General features: G+C 47.8%; 1 protein-coding gene across 1 annotated transcript in view; it reads right to left on the bottom strand.

Annotated features, from left to right (window-relative positions):
- Window positions 1-18,614, bottom strand: part of NDUFS4 (NADH:ubiquinone oxidoreductase subunit S4) — an 849,665-nt gene that overhangs the window by 457,443 nt on the left and 373,608 nt on the right. The gene's annotated exons all lie outside the window — the stretch shown is intronic.

Genomic DNA, 18,614 nt, shown 5'->3' with positions numbered 1-18,614 from the left:
CCACACCCAGTGCACTTAGAAAAAAAAGCCTTATGGCCTTTGGCCATTTTTCCAACACACGCACTCACACGCCCAAACACCTAGGGGAGGGTTAACTAAACCAAAGCGCCAATCTCGAAAATAAAAAAGGGCAGAGAAACACTCTCTCAACACATACACTATTAATTTGTCGAAATTTAAGAAAAAAATCACTTCCCTGCTACTAAAGCTCAGGAGCTCTTCTCAAGTTGCTTGTGATCAAGCCGTGGCAAAAACGATCTGAGGTAGTGTGGTGGTGACAGGGGATTATGGGTAGAGGGGAGGAGCTAGGAGCTCGGATCTTGAAGCTTGGAATGCTGCCGGTTGGATCTGAGACCCACAGGTTGCAGAACAAATGAAGTAGCTACTTCAGATAAGAAGTTATGTACTTACCATAATGTTCCATCTGAGTTGTTGCTTTTTTCATTTGGCTTCAACCTGTGGGTTCAGATTCGATAGTGGATCTGACTGTATATCATACCTCTATGATCTGAAAAATCTGAGCTCCTCCTCTACCCATAATGCTCTGCTCTCCCTTCATCTCTCAGATCGAATTTGCTGCTCACAAGGAGACTATGTTCACATACAAAGTAAAAACACATCCCCGAATAGAACAGAACAAGGAGTACTTCATGAGCTCAAACAGATACAGGGAAGTCCATAACAGCATCTGCCAGGTCTGGGGAAGTCCATAACAGCATCTGCCAGGTCTCCAGAAAGGAAGAATTTGGAAGGGAGATGCAACAACTCAGATGGAACGTTATGGTAAGCACATAACTTCTTTATCTGAAGTTGTTTTTCATTTGATCTTCAACCTGAGGGACAGAGTCCCCAGCTACATAACTCTTGGAAGGCCCTTACAGATGGATATTCCAGAGCACAACAGAACCAAAGGAGGCTCTATTTCTGGAAATAATATCCAATTTGTAATGAGATATAAAAGTATGTGAATTTGACCAAGTAGCTACTGAGCAAATATTGTCAATAGGAACTCTAGACCAGAACGCAGTGGAAGTGGATACTGACCTAGTAGAATGAGCTTCGATGGTTACAGACAAGGGTATTCCCTCTAATGGAGTACAGCAGTGACATGCAGCTTGAAACACAATTAGCTAGAGTTCTTTATAAACTGGTTTCTCAAATTTAGGCTCTGAATATGAAACAAAAAGCTAGTCAGACTTAAGTGTTTAGTCCTATCCAAATAAAAATATAATTGCCTATGCACATCTAGCATATGGAGTTTGTACTCCCCTTTGTTTTGGAAATTGGGGAAGAAAACTGGAAGACGGACGACCTGGTTAATGTTAGCCTAAGATGCCTAAGATGCAACCTTCGGCAAGAAAGAAGGGTTGGTATGCAATGTCCCTCTATCCTTGTGTAAGATCAAACAGGGTGGGTCTTAATAGATGACGCTTGTAAGTTCAGACACTCTTTCAGCTGAAGTGATGGCTACTAAGAAAGCAGTTTTCCATGACTAAAGCTTCAAATCAACCTTGGCAGCTGGTTCAAAGGGAGACGCAACCAATGCTTGCAAAACCATGGTAAGGTACCATGGAGAGTGGGATCCTTAATGGGAGGACGAAAGAGAAAGGTGCCCTTGAGGAAAAGTTTGCATAACTTGGAAGAGGCCAACAGTTATGAATTTTCTCCACGGTGAAGGTTCGAGATTACTGCCAGTTGTACCTTCACAGTAGAAAAACTAGCTCAGTTACGAAAAATGGACATTAAAAAGTCTAAAACAGCAGGAACGGGAGCCATAAAAGGATCCAGGTAATTATGGTAAGCCCAAATGAAAAATCACTTCCACTTGCTGTTGTATATTTTTCTAGTTGAAGCTTTATGTGCTGCAACTAAAATTTCTGTAACTGGGGAAGAAAGCTCAGGATTTCTAGCCATCAATGGAACTGGAGCAACCAAGCTGTCAATTTCAGGCTGGATAGATCTGGTTGAGTGCGTCTCAAAGGATGGGACAGAAGATCCGGAATGGGATTCAGAGTCCATGGGGACAAAATAGGTGAGACCAAAGGAAGGGAACTCACACTTGTCAAGGCCAAAAGGGAGCAACGAGGATTACTTTGCTCTTCAACCTCTGAGCTTTCTGAAGAAATTTGGGAATGAGAGGAAGAGGTGGGTAAGCATAAAGCAGATGGGGGTGGGGGGGGGGCAAGCATGAACTAAAGCATCTCTCAGTAATTTTCCCTGAGGAGGGATCTGGTCAAAAAAACTTGTTGCACTTGGTACTGGAAGGAGATCCGAAGAGATCACAGCAAGGTAGACTCCACTTCTGGAAGATCAAGAGTTCAGAGACCATTTGTAAGGCTTCAGAATGGTCCTGCTGAGTCTGTCTGCTAGAATGTTTGACTTCCCTGGAATGTGAGTTGCCACTAGAAACGAGGTTGGAGGAGATCGCCCATTGCCACAATCTCATGACTTCTTGACACAAGGGGGGAGAGACTTGATTCCTCCCTGCTTGTTGATGTACCAAACAACAGACATGTCTGTTTGAACTGCAATGGTTCCTAAGGGAAGAGAGGTATGAAGGGCTTGCAAAGCTAGGGACACCGCTCTCATCTACAGAACATTTACATGCAAATTGGTCTCTAAGGGGGACCACGTGCTTTGGACTGTCTGACCCAGGTAATGCCCACCCACCCGAGCTAGGAGGCATCTGTGGTTACAGTGGCCTTTAGGGGAGGAAGGATAAAGGGACAACCTTGTTCTAGAACCTGTGATTGAAGACAACAGAGAAGGGATTCCTTGCATACTCAAGACGGTCTGACTGGATGGTTTAGAGAGTAATAAAGGAGGGAGCACTGAACTGCTACAGTCCACTGAAGAACTCTCATGTGGAGATGAGCTGCAGGAATAAGAGATATGGTGGCAGCCATGGAGCCCAACACTCTTAGAACAAGACAAGCGGAGGCGTAGGAATGTCTGCTTGACATGGAGTCGAGTGTGGAGATCCTGTCTGGAGGGAGAAGAGCTAAGCAATGCATTGTGTCCAGATGGGCTCCGATGAAGTCCATCACCTGTACCGGACATAGATGCAATTTCTTTAGGTTGATGGAGATGCCCAAGATTGAGGCTAGCTAAAATAGGCAAGTACCTGGCTTGGAAAAGTATGTGCCTGGTGGTAGCAGTGAGGAGCCAATCGTCCAGATAGGGAAACAGATGGAATCCTCACAGTCTCAGGTGAAGTGTCAATACTGCCATGCATTGGTGAACACCTTGGGGTCTATGGTGAGACTGAAGGTGGAGTACTCTGAACTAGTAATGACTGGCTCCCAGCCAGAAGCAGAGAAACCTTCTGCAGCATCTGTTCATTTTGATGTGACAGTACGCATAAAGTCTACCAAGCACATCCAGTCATCCTTCTGCAGAAAGGACAGAATGGACTGAATTGTGATCATTCAGAACTTTGAATAGGCAATGGACTTGTTCAGGTTTGTCAGATCCAGAATGGGTCTGAGATCCCCTGTGTTCTTGGGCACTAAAAAGAATCTGGAATAGATGCCAGAGCCGAACTGATCTTGGAGGACAGTCTGAATGACTTTTTGTGAGCAGCTTTGAAATTCCCAAGGCCACAGCCACCCCTCTGACTGGGTGGAATGTCACGGAGGGACGTAGTTGGAGAGGGATTTTGGAAAAAGGGTATGACATAGCTTCTGGACATGATGTTTAACACCCAGGAGTCATCTGTGATGGCTTCCCAGGCTGTTGGGTGTAGACAGAGACATCTCCCGACTGCCTCCAGAGATGAGCAGTCGGGCAATCTTTCAGGATTGCTGATTGGGCCTGTCCGAGAAAGTACCTCGAGACCCCTGATTCATGAAACACCCACTGCCAAGAGGGTAGTGCCTGCCATTCGCACCATTACCCCCCTTTGCCTCTGGAAGAAAAGTCTCCTTGTGATTCCTGGAAAGGACCTTGAGATCTTGGGAACCACAAAGATTTGCCACCACGTTGTTTCCTGGAGAAGGACCATTGAGGGGTGGAAAAATGGATTCTGATGGCAGACAAGGTTTCCCGTCCTTCTCACTCTGGGAGAGAGTGTCTCTCTAACTGTGGGACCTTTCCATTGAAAAGGGTATTAGTAAAAGATGTCTTAAAGGATTCTGTGAAATCACGGAACTACATCCAGGAGTGGCGCCTAAAAGCAATGCAAGAGCTGGCTGCCTGTGATGCCCCCTCTGCCGCATGGGAGGTTAGCCTCATGGGACGTAAGAAGGGTAGCCATTTTGGAGGAAAATGTTCTGCAAACATGGATCTTGGGATAGGACTAGAGAGCTCCTTCACCAGGTTTCTCTGACATCTGGTCACATGTGCCGAATAGGTCAGTGCTCACAAAGCGAAGGTAGCTGAAGCATATACCCGCTTAACAAACCTGGCCACCGCCTGATACTCCCTGTTTGGGGGGGTAAACAGAGGAGCTTTCCTGGGCCAGCACCTTCTTGGTGGTTGCTGCAACCACCATGGTATCGACAGGGATACCATTAGTCCAATGGGGTCTATCTGAAGGGGAGCCAAGGATCTTGCCTGAACGTTTTCGGGATGGGTTCTACTGTGTCCAGCTCTTTCCATGCCCTGCAAGAGATGAGATCAATAAGAGGGGGTCTGCAGGGGGGGGGGGGCACCCAAGACGGTAATGGGCCTGATCCGAAGGCTTCCAGGAACACCAACTCATCTGGGTAAGGTTTTGGGCTGATCACCCACCCTTCTGGTGCAGGATTTCCACGATGTCTCCAAGAGAGACATCCTCAGATAGGGATCTTGAGGACCCTTCTCCTTCATCGAAATCAGTGTCCTAGGTGATGGATTCTGCGGAGGAATCCACGTGTCTCCTTTTATATGTACGGTTATGATGAACCTCCTCGGTGGGGTGCTCTGGGAGCTATCTGAAGACTCAGGGTGTTTCAATTGGGAAGAAGTCTGGAAGCTCTTCTGGGCAGGCTGCCCGGGAGGAGACGGAAAGGATGGCTCTTGCACAAATTCTCCTGAGGAGGGACCTGGCTCCAAGAGAGGGAGAGTAGAGGTTCTCTTGGAGTGGAGAGATCCCTCTCCATCACCTTGAATGAGAAGGCAAACAGGGATCGGTGGGAACCTCCGCTGGAGCTGAAGCTGTCAGTGGAGAAACCCTATGAGTCCCCATTACTCCCGGATCTGAGAGGGAAATCAGAGCTGAACTATCAACTGCTGAGGCTCCGAGGGGAACAGACAGCTCATAAAACCCTCGGACCGGACACGTGCACTATGGCTCCAAGGGGCTAAACTACTCACAGCAACTGAAGTTGAGGCAACTACTTGTCTGCTCCGACCTCTCGGACCAAACAACTCCAGAACCAGGGGTCAGATCGGAAAAGGAGAGACAGGAACAAAAGGAAGCTGGTGGCTACCGGATCCAACAGGGGATGGAGCAGGCAAACCCCCCAGCTGAATTTGTGTTGTGAGAAACCTCATCAGCATCCTGTGAACCTTGGCTTCAGAGAGGCTCCAGAAGGACCTGGCGGACAAAGCCAAAGAAGGCGCCCTGTATGCTGGTCTAGGGGACTGTAGCAATGGTGATATGGGTGTGGAGGAAACAGGCTCAGGAGAGAACCTCTGGGATTGGAGCTGGGCAGATTCCTCACTGACATTCGGATCCAAGGCCTTAGGATCAGAAGTTTTGGCAGACTTACGAGAAGGCTCACTGGGCAAAGAAGAAGCTCTGTTCGAGTCCACTTCTTTTCCCTGCGTTTCTTGGCAGGAGTTTGAGCCCGTGAAGTGGAAGGAGATACATAAAAGGAAGCAGAGGGTAGAAAGCCCTTAAGAATGAATTTGCTTCTTCTATCAATCAAGGGAGTGCAAGAAACTTCTCTGTGTGGAAGATTTTCAATTCATATATATCTAGTTAATCACTGCATATTATTAAGATCAGATAAAGGTAGTAGAAGCAGCGAACTTAAACTAGTCCCAAGTCAAAAAATAATAAAAAATATAATTTTAAATATTATACAGAATTACTAAGTATTCAAAAGTAATCCAAGCTGGGTAGACTGTTTCCAGTCGAAAATGCTTTATTAAGCACACAGACAGTGATCCAAGTAAAACAAAAGTAACAGAATAATAGTTTCATCACAAACTTTCTAACTACATATATATATTTTTTATTAGGTATGGGACAGGTTTATTGTGCTGTAGAACACAGTAAATTGGTATACATGTTAACAAGTTCACATGCCTTCCCCATCAGTGTGACATTCGAGCTGGTCCTGCCCTACTTAGTAGCTGTTATAATAATATAACCCTTATGCACTTTAAATAAAATCAGTAATGATGTGGTACCTCTTAGTAACTAGATTATTAAGTCTGTGATTTTATTCAAGACACCAACCACTACACAAATACCAAAGCCAGCACCAATACCAGAACCATGACCACCACCAAAGCATCAGGGTTTGTCCCTCTTACCAGGTTCCCCCCTACCACAGCAAGGAATATTACTACAACCCACCGAGATTCCAGAAAGCACAGGAGGAATTCCAAAGATCTCCGAGCCTATCCACGAACCCCCCAGGGAGACAGGAGAACCAAACAGTGGACAGGGGTGAGGGAAATACAGTACCTGGGCAATCTCGACTGGAACCCAGATTACAACTCGGGTTCCAGGCTCAGATGGAGGAATCAGCCACAGCCACAATAATGGGCACTACCACTCTGTTAAAGCACTGACTGAAGATGAAAAGGGTGTACTATGCAAAGGACTTACTTTTGTACCAAGCTGCACGAGTGAGGTAGCTCATGTACTGACAAACCTTAAAATGTTTGTAAGGAAGCTCAACTTAAAGGTACAGTTTCATACCAAAATTAATGACACTGAAAATAAACCTATTGATGAAACTATAAAAAGGCCTAGCAGCTATTGTCCACTACTACATCAAACATTAGCTGCTTTCGAAGTGAAATGTGAGATGGATATCAGGAAACTACTTAAAAAACCTCCTAAGTAAAAACTGTATAACTGTATAACATTACTGAGGGAGAAAGAAAAGCACTGATTGAGCTGGGCAATGATAAATCCAGGCACATAATGAAGGCAGACAAGGGAGCAGGTATACTTGTGACTGACACCACTAGCTACAACAAAAAGATAGGAGAACATGCTGGAGGATAACACATCATCAGTTATTTACCATGGATAAAATAAAAAGGGCATGTGATTTATGGAACACTAATCTCACCATATTATGGGAAGAAAAATGTATTACTGAAAATCTTTATAATTATTTATGGAGCCCATGCTCATGTTTACCATACTTTTTTGGAATACCAAAGCCACACAAGAACAGAGAAGACCCACCTTATAGACCAGTGGTAGCAAGTGGAGATTCCCTTACTGAAGCCACGGACATCTTAGGATACAGGTGGACAGTGGTCTCACCTTCGATAACCACATTGCCACAACAGTCAGGAAATTCTTCTATGTGGCACACCTCATCATTAAGGGCTTTTCATCCAGAAAAAAGGAGGTCATTGTCCCACTGTACTCATTCCTCATTACACCCATTATAGAATAAAACGCCCCATTTGGTATGCATCTCACAAGACATCTGTAACAGCTGGAAAGGCGACAGAAATACTTCACTAAAAGAATTACAGGCCTAAAGCAGATGCCCTATGCTGACCGTCTAAAAAAAAAAAAAAAATCCAGCTATACTCTGTGGCATATCGTCTACTCAGAGGTGATCTCTGCTTAACATACAAGGCCAAGTCAAACCCTGAGCTGATGGACATGCTCCACTTAAAGAAATCCCAATCCCTCAGAGCCACATGCTCCAGGATCTAAACCTTGTCATCACAATGAACAAAACATGTTGGAGGGATAGGTTCCTGACCCAGAGACTTCCCATACTCTGGAATAGACTGCCCATACATGTCAAGCAGAGCGCCTCCTTGGCCCTCTTCAAAAGGAACCTTGACAACTGGATGGGAGATGGGAAATTCACCTTGGGGATCATGTCAGTCGCCCTGCTAGACATGGGTCCAGGGAAGTAAATATTGTGGGAAGAAACACCCAGGGAATTTTTATGGCTAGGCTTGTACAGGCCCTAGGGCCGAAAGCCTAGTACCAACCTATGAACCTATTACTTGCTGAAACCTTTAGCAGTAAAGAATAAGTCATACATAAAGTCAATAGATTTTTTGAGGAAAATAAAAAAGCATTACAGTGGAAGCTGACAGTATTTTATTAACTATCAGCGTGGAATCCTTGTACACAGTGCTCCCTCACAATTATTGTATAACACCAGCTATGCAATCTTTTAAGAAACATAATCAGAACACTTGTGGGAAGGGAGCCCTGAAGGGCTTGAACACTAACAGGAATCCCCTCTTCCCCAGGATACTGATGTGAAGACTGGCCTATGAGAGTGACCCATGTGCCCTGGACCACCTTTCCCTGAAATGCTCCTTCCACCACCTGGGAAGCTTTTGTGGTCACTGTACCCTGGAGAGCAGGCAGAATAAGAAGCCGACCCCGAGAATGTAAGAGAGATTCCAGTCAACACAGAATGAGTTTTGCCAATTTTTGAGGGAGACTTAAATTCATAAACCAATGTCTGATTGACCATTGTGCTAAAAGGGTCCACTGGAGCACCATCATGTGATATCTGGCAAGAGGAAAAAAAAGTGATTGAGGCTGCCATCAGGCTGAGGAGATGCAGCATCATCTGTCGGGGAAGAACTGCTATCACCTGTCTGCGGTGTGTGGCAATTCTGAATTCGGGAAGTCTAGATATTTGTAAGGTCATCCCCAACTGAGTGCCAATAAACTCTATAGTCTAAAAAGAATGAAGTTTGGATGTGTATGTGTTCACAGCTGTACTTAGTTGTGTCCAAAGCTGTAACAGAGTCCCTGGCACACAGAAGATTCCTGTTGGGGGCAGTTATGAGCCAGTCATTCAAGTATGGGAACAGTCAGAACCTCCACAGTCTGAGATGTGCTGCAACAACTGCCATACATTTGGTGAACGCCCTGGGGGCTGTAGTGAGATTAAAGGGCATGGCTCTGAACTGGAACTGAATGGCTCCCAGCCAGAATCTGAGAAACCTTCTAGAGCATCTGTCCATCTTTATGTGGCAGTAACAGATTATAAAGGTCAATGAATACATCCAATCATCCTTTCTCAGCAATGGAAGAACAGACTGTACTACTGTGACCATCCAGATTTGATAGACTGTTGTTTTTTCTACCTGTTCAGATGACTGAGGTCCCAGTTATTCTTTGGCACTAAAATGAACCTCAAATAAACTCCGGATCCTTACTGGTCTGGTGGGAATTCCTGGATGACTCAATTGTCTTAACAGTTTTTTTTTTCCAGCTGCTGCCATTTTTCTTTGGAAGGGTGAAACATTGGGATGTTTTCTTGAGAGTGGGATAAGAAAAGGTATGGGATTATAATGCTCTGCACACAAACATCTTGAGTGATGGACGTCCAGACCATGAGATGCAGGGGTAAGCATCCCCTAACTGTCTTCAGATTGCAGAAGTCAGTCAAACATTCAGGAGCACTATTAAGGCCTCTCGGAGAAAGGAACCCAAAAGCCCCGGTTTTGCAGACCACAGTTTTCCTCAACTTTCCTCCCTCCTTATCCTATCCAACTGCATTATCCTTTGCTCCTGGAGTGACTGCACTGGTTCATAGGTTCATACTAGGCTATCTGCCCTAGGGCATTTATAAGCCTAGCCAGAGTGTGTGTGGCTTTCGCCACCCCTTGGGATGAGAATATTATGCCCATTTAGGGTTTAGTTTACTGTGCCTCTGTCTAGTAGTGACACAGAGATGACCACCGAGGTAAACCTACGATCTCCCATCCACTCGTCAAGATTTCTCTTGAAGAGAGTCAGTGAGGGGCTTTGCCTAACATGGAATGGGATTCTGTTCCAGAGTGTAGGGAGCCTCTGGGTTATGAATCTGTCCCTCCAGCACATCCTATTTATTTCTGTGTTGAGGTTCAAATCTCTCGCTCTCATGGCTCTGGTGGATTTGGATTTTCTGAGGTGGAGCATGTCCATTAATTCCGGATTGACATGGCCTTGTACGTCAGACATAGATCTCCTCTGAGTAGGTGGTATGCGACTGAATAGAGCTGGAGTTTCTTCAGCCAGGCAGCATATGACATATGTTTGAGACCCTTGATCCTCTTGGTGAGGTAGTTTTAGGGTCTTTCTAACTGCTGCAGGTGTCGGGTAAGGTACATCCCAAATGGGGCATTGTACTCAATTATGGGCCTGATAAGGGAAGAGTATAGGGGCACAATGACCTCTCTTGATCTAGACGAGAATCCTTTTCATGATAAGGTGGGTAATATAGAAGGTCTCCCTAACCACCTTGGCAATGTGAGTGTTAAATGAGAGGTTACTGTCAACTTGGGTCCCCAGGTCCCTGATCACTTCTTCCGTACTTAATGGATTACCACCTATGTGGTAATTTGTGGGTACTATGTTTTTCCCAAAGGGTATGACTACATTTTTTGGCATTCAGTTTAAGGCCATGGCTCTGGCACCAGTTATCCGTTTCTATGAGGCCTTTCTGAAGGATGCTTGTGTCCTCTAGAGTATCAATTATGGCGCACAGTTTGCAGTCATCTGCGAACTTTGTCAGCCACAATCCTCCTATGTTTGTTTACACCTTGGAAAAATAAATGCCGAACAAGAGGGTTCCCAGGACCGAGCCCTGTGGGACACACTTGTGACTGGCTTAGTGTCTGACATGGCTCCAGCAATTCTGACCTTGTGGGTTCTGTCCTTGAGCCAGTTTGCAACCCATCTTATGACATATGAGTTTACATTTAAGCTGGTGAGCTTGTCTATGATGCCCAAGTGGGGTATTGTGTCGAAGGCTTTTGCAAGATCAAGGTAGGCTGTGTGAACTGCCTTACCCTCATCAATGGCCTTAGTGACGGTTTCAAAAAAGTCGACCAGGTTCAAAAGGCAGGATCTGCCCTTGACAAAGCCGAATTGGGTAGGATTCAGTGTCTGTAGGTACCCAATGTCTTTGTTTATGAGTTCCATAATGATCCTCTCCATAGCTTTGCAGACCAGGCTCGTCAAGCTTATGGGGCGGTAATTTCCAGGGTCTGTAGAAGCACCTCCTTTGTGGAGTGGGACCACTGTTGCTGTACACCATTCTTTGGGTACATATCCTGTAGTAAGGCTAAGATTAAACAGGAGCCTTATGTGCGGGTTTAGTTCCTCTTGGAGTTCATGTAGCATGCAACTCGGGACACCGTCTGGTCCCATTGATGCTATGTTTTTAGCTTTAGAGAGGGCGGCTCTCACCTGGGCATCTGAGATGTCAGGGAGGCTACACTCTTCTGGGATAGATATTTCTCCTTTTGTGGGGAGGGGGGGAGGACATTTGCACTGAACCTGTCTGCCAGTATGCTGGCAATGTCTGTGGGTTCAGTGCATTTTTTTGTCATTTTGGACTAACTCTGAGCATATCTGGGAGTTTCCACCCAAGTTTCTAATGTAATTAAGAAAGCCATGTGATTGTCTTTAGTGTCTTTTGCGATTTTTCTCTCAAAGTTGGCCTTGGATGATTTTATGAGTGATCGTAGTTTTTTGCTTGTGCTGATCAGAGATGCCTTCCCTTTTGGGGATTTTGCTCTGTCATGTAGTAGCTTCCTCCTCCTGTTGTAAAGCTTGTTAATGGCCCGGGTCCACCAGACAGGATGCCTGCCTTTGGGGGAATGGGTCTTGGTTTTATTTGGGATTGCATGATCCATGCATTCTTGAAGGTGTCCGTAGAAAGCGTTTATAAAGGATTCATCGGTGTGGGCTGTGGTTTCCACTGGCCCAGGGGCCTTGAAGGATACCGCTTCAGTCTTAAGAAGTGTGAAGTCAGCTTTTGAGAAATTCTTCACTGTGGTCTTTTGTGCTGGGGGTGGGGGCAGGATGTGGATTTCCAGTGAGATTAATTTATGGTCTGATCTCACCAATGAGGGGTATACTTCCGGTGTGGAGCATTGTGTCCCCATGTTTGTGATGATCAGGTCTAGTATATTATCTCCTCTTGTGGGAGTGGTGACTAGTCGTTCCATCGCATTTGAGTTTATGAATTCTAGGAACCTTTGGGCTAGGGTGTTGGGGCTTGAGTAATGCTCCCAGTCAATGTTTGGGTAGTTGAAGTCTCCCAATATGATGGTATTTGGAGAGACATTCATACTCTCCAGTGTCTTCAGGAAGGCTGAGTGGGGTTCCTGAGTTTGAGAGGGTGGTCTGTAGCATGCTACAAACTGTAGGGCAGTTTTGACTACGGTTAGTTGCACCTGGATGGTCTCCGATGCTTTGTGCGTTGCCACTAACCTGGAGGTGTGGGTATCTTTGATGAATATGAATACTCCCCCTCCTTTTGTGGTTCAGTCCAAGTTTTGAGGCCGAAAAGCATGTTATGAGGTATAAAGTACAGTTTTGTACCTACCATAAATGTAGATGTTCGAGTGCTAATACAGCTGCAGTCATAACAGATGGGTTTTCCTGCCGTAAGGCAGGTCCTCGGTCGGCCGAATTCCAAAGTCTAGGTCCGGCGTCGGTTGTCGTCGCCTCCTCCCTGACGTCAGTGCGACAGGGGTATAAAAGAACCAGCCGACGTCATTTTCTTCAGTTTTTCTTGCCCCAGATGTCAGGTGCCCCCAGAAGGAAGGCAAAATTAGAAGTTATGTACTCACCATAACTTTCCATCTGAGTAGGTAGTTCATTTGTCAGCAACCTGTGGGTTACGGATCCGATATCGGATCCGAGCCGGCAACTTGTTTCAAGCTAATGGATCCGAGCTCCTAGCTCCTCCCTTCACCCATAATGCCCTGCTAACCCTCCATGACCTCAGATCGAGTTTGCCCCTGAATATATATCCAACAAAGGATATCTAACAACTAGTAGATCCGAAGAAGGTCAGGGGGAAGGAGGGGGAGATGGTTGCAGACAAATGAACTACCTACTCAGATGGAACGTTATGGTGAGTACATAACTTCTAAATCTGAAGTAGGATGTTCATTTGTCAGCAACCTGTGGGACAGAGTCCCCAGCTACCTGCACCTTGGGTGGCCATCATGGAAGGATATTACGAAGCACTGCAGAGCCAAAGGATGCTCTCCCTCTAGAAAGCACGTCTAGCTTGTAGTGGTTAATAAAGGTATGAGATGAAGCCCAAGTGGCTGCAGAACAAATATCATCCAATGGGACTCTAGACTTGAAGGCCGCAGAGGTAGAAATGGAGCGGGTGGAATGAGCACGAACTCCTTCTGGTGCGGGTCTACCCGAGGCTTGATACGCCAGTAGGATACATTGGGAAATCCAGCGAGATAAAGATACATTAGAGATAGCTTTCCCCAAGTTAAATTTGGCAAAGGAAACGAACAGCTGGTTGGATTGTCTATGGCCAGCTGTCCTATGAGTATAAAAGTGAAGCTGCCTATAAACATCTAATGAGTGCAGCTTGTACTCTCCCTTATTCTGATATTTAAGGAAGAAAACCAGTAAATTTATGGATTGATTTATGTTGGTTTCTGATGCTATCTTGGGAAGAAAGGAGGGATTGATCCTGAGGTACACTCTATCTGGGTGAAAGATCAGGTAAGGAGGCTTCACAGAGAGAGCCTGAAGCTCTGACACTCTTTTCGCTGAAGTGATGGCTACAAGGAATGCTGTTTTCCATGACAAGAATTTGAGATCTACTGAAGCAGTGGGTTCAAAGGGTGGAGCAGTCAAGGCTTGAAGAACTAATGTAAGATCCCAGGGAGGTACGGCTTCCTTTACAGGGGGTCTAAGTAAAAAGGTGCCCTTAAGAAAGGTTTTACACAATTTGGCCGACATCAAGGGCCCTGTATCATGTCCCATATGGTAATGTGATATGGCTGCCAATTGCACTTTGACAGTTGAACAACTAGCGCCTTCCTGAAAGAGTTCAGTTAGGAAGTCTAATATGGATGGAAGAGGAGCTGTAAAGGGATCTAGATCGTGATGCTCTGCCCAGATGGAAAAACATTTCCATTTACTGTGGTACACTTTCCTAGTGGAGGGCTTATGCGCTGCCAGAGGATGGCTTTGACTGGTGAACAGATACCGGGAGTCCTAACTAGGAGTGGAACTGGAGCAACCAAGCTGTCAGTTTCAGATTGTCCAGGTTTGGAGTTGGTAAGTTCAACGGATGGGAGATGAGATCCGGAATGGGATCTAGAATCCAAGGGTGGTTCACAAGGTGAGACCACAGATAAGGGAACCAAATTTGCAGAGGCCAGAATGGGGCAATGAGAATCATCTTGCTCCCCAACCGCGAGGCTTTCTGTAAGAGATGTATCATCAGTGGTAGAGGAGGATAGGCATAGAGTAGACCGGGTGGCCAAGCATGCACCAGAGCGTCTCTTGGAGTTTCCCCTGGAGGGGGGATTAGAGCGAAGAAATTGTCGCATTTGGTGTTTGAAGGAGATGCAAAAAGATTGCAGCAGGGTCGCCCCCATGTTGCGAATATCTGCTTCGCTACTAGAGGATTGAGAGACCACTCGTGCGGGGTAAGAAGGGTGTGGCTGAGCTTGTCCGCTAGGATGTTGGTCCTCCCCGGAATGTGTGTTGCAATCAGAAAGCAGTTGGTGGAGATCGCCCATTCCCACACTCTCATGGCTTCGCGGCATAGAGGGTAAGATCTGGTTCCCCCCTGTTTGTTGATATACCAGACCACCGACATGTTGTCCGACTGAATTGTAATAGTTCTTGTGGGGAGGAAGCCCTGAAGTGCTTGCAACACCAACAGCACCGCTCTCATCTCCAGAACGTTGATATGCAGGGAGGTCTCTGTATCATTCCACGTGCCATGGACTGTCCTGCCTGAGTAATGTCCGCCCCCCCCCACCCGAGGCGGGAAGCGTCCATGGTCACCGTGGCGAAAGGGGGAGAGGTGCAGAAGGGATGGCCTGTATGGAAATTCGAGGCTTGGAGCCACCATAGTAGCGCCCTCCTGCAAGCCTTGCTGATAGCAATGGGATGGTGGAGAGGAAGGGATAGGAAGGACCATTGCACTAACAGAGTCCATTGCAGTACTCGCATGTTCAAATGGGCGCATGGAAGGAGCGTAATCGCTGCCGCCATGGAGCCTAGTGCCCTCAGGACCAATTCCGCTGGTGAAGCCTCTGAATGAAGGATAGCCCCACATGAAGTTGTAGGTTCCGGATTCTCTCGGAAGTTAGAAAGGCTCGCAAATCTCTGGTGTCTATTCTGGCACCTATGAATTCTATGACCTGCGGAGCCAGCAGAGATTTGCCGACGTTGATAGTAATGCCTAGTTGTGGGGCTAGATGGAGAAAGAAGTCTCTGGCTGAGCAAAGTAGATGCCTTGTTGGTGCGGTCAGGAGCCAGTCGTCCAGGTACGGAAAGACCTGTATTCCATGGAGTCTCAGGTGGGCCGCAATCACTGCTAATACCTTGGTGAACACCCTGGGGGCTGTGGTGAGGCCAAAGGGAAGGACCCTGAACTGGTAGTGACTGGCCCCCAGCCGGAAGCGAAAGAACCTCCTGGATCGTTTGTCCATTAAAATGTGGTAGTACGCATCCTTGAGGTCTATAGAGCACATCCAATCATTTTCCCTCAAAAGGGGGAGGATAGATTGAAGAGTGACCACCCGGAAGTTTTCCTTGGTTACTGACAGGTTCAAGCGGGAAAGGTCTAGGATAGGTCTCAAGTCCCCAGTCTTTTCTGGCACCAAAAAGAACCTGGAGTAGAACCCTAATCCGAGCTGGTCTTGGGGGACGGGCTGGATGGCTCTTTCTTAGCAGCTGCTGAATTTCTGCAGCTGCGGCCTCCCTCTGATCCGGTAGTACATCGGGGAGGTTTTTGGATTTGGGGACATGGAGTATTGGTATTTTGTACCCTCTGGATATGATGCGAAGCACCCAGCGGTCTGTTGTGATTGACTCCCATGCCGCTAGGTGTTCCGAAAAATGCCCCCCGACTGCCTCCAGAGTGGAGCAGCCGGGCATCCCCTCAGGGCTGCTGCGCGGGCCACTCAGAGAAAGGTTCTCTGGACCCAAAGTTTCTTGGAGCCCCTCTGCCCCTGGGGCGACGTCCTCCCTGTCCACCTCTGCCACGGTAGGACTGGTTGTCCGGAGCTGGTTGGGAATGTGATTTTCGGAACCACATCTTCTTCTGACCCTTTTGGTTCCTTGAAAAGGACCACTGGGGAGCAGAGAAGTGGACTCCGACGGCAGAGAACGTCTTCCCTTCCTTCTCGCTCTGGACAAGTGTCTCGCGAACTGTTTTGCCAAATAGGGCAGAACCATCAAAAGGGGCGTTCGCGAAGGACGCTTTAAAGGGCACCGTAAAATCGCAATGACGGAGCCAGGCCTGACGTCTCATGACTAGGCCTGCTCCGCTAGCCCTAGCGGCTCCCTCTGTGGCGTGGGACAATAGCTGCACAGAGGTGTTTGAAATCGATCTCAGAGTGGCCATTCGGGTGGAGTACAATTGTTTGTCATCCTTCGACATGGACTCAGGGGGGGATGCAGCGCATTCTTTGATAAAATCCAGCTGCATCCTGATGACATGTGCCATATAGTTCAGAGACCTTACAGAGAAGGTCGTTGAACTAAAGACTCGCTTCCCTAAGCGATCCATCAAACGGGCCTCTTTGCTCGGTGGGGGACTCTCCTGAGCCAATTCCCTCTTTGTGGCTGCCGCCGTCAACATGGCATCTACGGGGGGCCCCTTACTACAATGTGATCGGTCTGAGGGGGGGGGGCTAAGAATCCTATCCGGGCGCTTCGGTATTGGCTCCATGGTGTCCGGATCCTTCCACGCCCTGGTGGTAATGAGGTCCACCAGGGGGTCGGCTGAAGGGGACACCCAAGAGGTAGACGGGCCTGCCTCGAATGCCTCCAGAAACACGGACTCGTCAGAGGAAGACTTTTTGGGCAGACCACCCACCTCTGATTCTCAGCATCTCCATGATGCCTCCAAAGGAGACATCCTCAGGGGGCGATCTTGGGGAATCTTCCCCTTCCTCCAAGTCATGTCCTCGGTTAAGGACTCAGGGGAGTCCACGTGCCTCCTTTTGCACTTATGCTTGCAGGGAGCTTCCTCGGGGGGGACTGTCCAAGGAGGCCTCGCCAGCAACATCTTGTTCCAATGGAACCATCTGTGACATCGAAGCAGGCTGTCCCTTCGGCCGGGTGATGGAAGCCTGGCCCAGCAGAGAGGGAGTGCAGGTAGGAGCCGATGCAAGGACCGGGGGTCCGGATGCTCTCAACAGAGCCCTCTCCACAATATCGAAGGCCGAGGGAGAGCCACTCTCCAATGGATCCGAAAGTCGGCTCCCACTCTGATCAGATGAAGGGATCGGAGCCGGCGCAGAGACCGTCGATTCAGAGGGACCAGTGCGCTCCGACCTGGACGGAGCCGAAGGCATACTGAATCCCCCGGATCCGAAGCTCGGACCACGGCTCCTAGAGGTCAGATCCAACAGGCTCGAGGGCAGGGTCGGATCTGAAGTACCAAGTACTGTCGGTGCCGACCAACCCCCGGCTCCAACGCTGCTCGGCTCCGAACGCTCCGAACCCAGGTAGCGGGTCGGAGAAGGAGCAATTGGGTGGAAAAAGGGTGTCGAGCTCCCCCCCTGAGGGGGGGGGGGGGGCAAGAGCACTCCCATCTGCAGCTAGGCCTGGATGAATCTTCGCATCATCCAGTCCAAGTCTGCATCAGATAAACTGAAAGTAGATCTCGAGGAGGCCACCGAGGCATGCCTGGAATGCCGCCTCGATGACCTCGACGGAGATCGGGTCTCCTCCTCCTCGGGGCCCCAGGGAGAAACAAGGGGATCGGAGCCGAGGAGGAGGGAGAAGCCCGCTTAGCTGGCAGGGCCGAAACGGAGGTCTCGGCCCGCCGCTTGTGGTGCTTCTCCCTCCGTTTCTCCCTCCTGTCCTCCCTGTCCTCCGACACTTTAGCGGGAGTTTGAGTCCCGGACGGAGGCCGGGAGGCAGGAGTGGCAGCGACCACAGGCTGTGGTGGAGCCACGGAAGCAGCAGAGGCAGCAGAGGCCGAAGCTGAGTCCGGGGGTAAAAGTCCCACCAGGACCAGCTTTGACCTCCGCTCTTTCAGTGCCCTGGGGTTGAACGCTGCACAGATGGTACAGCCCGAGGTGAGGTGTTCAACCCCAAGGCACCGAACGCACTGAGTGTGGCCATCAGCCGGGAAGAGCTTATGGCCACACTCGGTACATTTGGAAAATATGGCTTTTGGGGCCTCAGCCATTCTTTTTTTTTTTTTTTTTTTTTTTTGAAAAGAAAAAAGAAAAACAACTACACACACACACAGGCCCCAAAAGAAACGCAACACACACTCACTAATGTCCAGCGAAGGGAGGGTAACTAATTAAGATAAAAAAATAAGGAACCTAACACTTACACACTTTAAATTGATTAATTTTAACTAAAGAAGAAATTTCTGACAAGAAGTACAGAGAAAAATAGTAAACTTTTTTCACTTAGCTGACGAGCTCAAAAGGATCCAGCCATCCACAAGCGCGGCAAACTAGATCTGAGGTCATGGAGGGTTAGCAGGGGATTATGGGTG

Source organism: Protopterus annectens, chromosome 2.part2 (assembly GCF_019279795.1).
Source record: "Protopterus annectens isolate FY-2018-M chromosome 2.part2, PAN1.0, whole genome shotgun sequence".
NCBI classification, from domain to species: domain Eukaryota; kingdom Metazoa; phylum Chordata; order Ceratodontiformes; family Protopteridae; genus Protopterus; species Protopterus annectens.
This window is presented reverse-complemented; position numbering and strand designations above follow the sequence as displayed.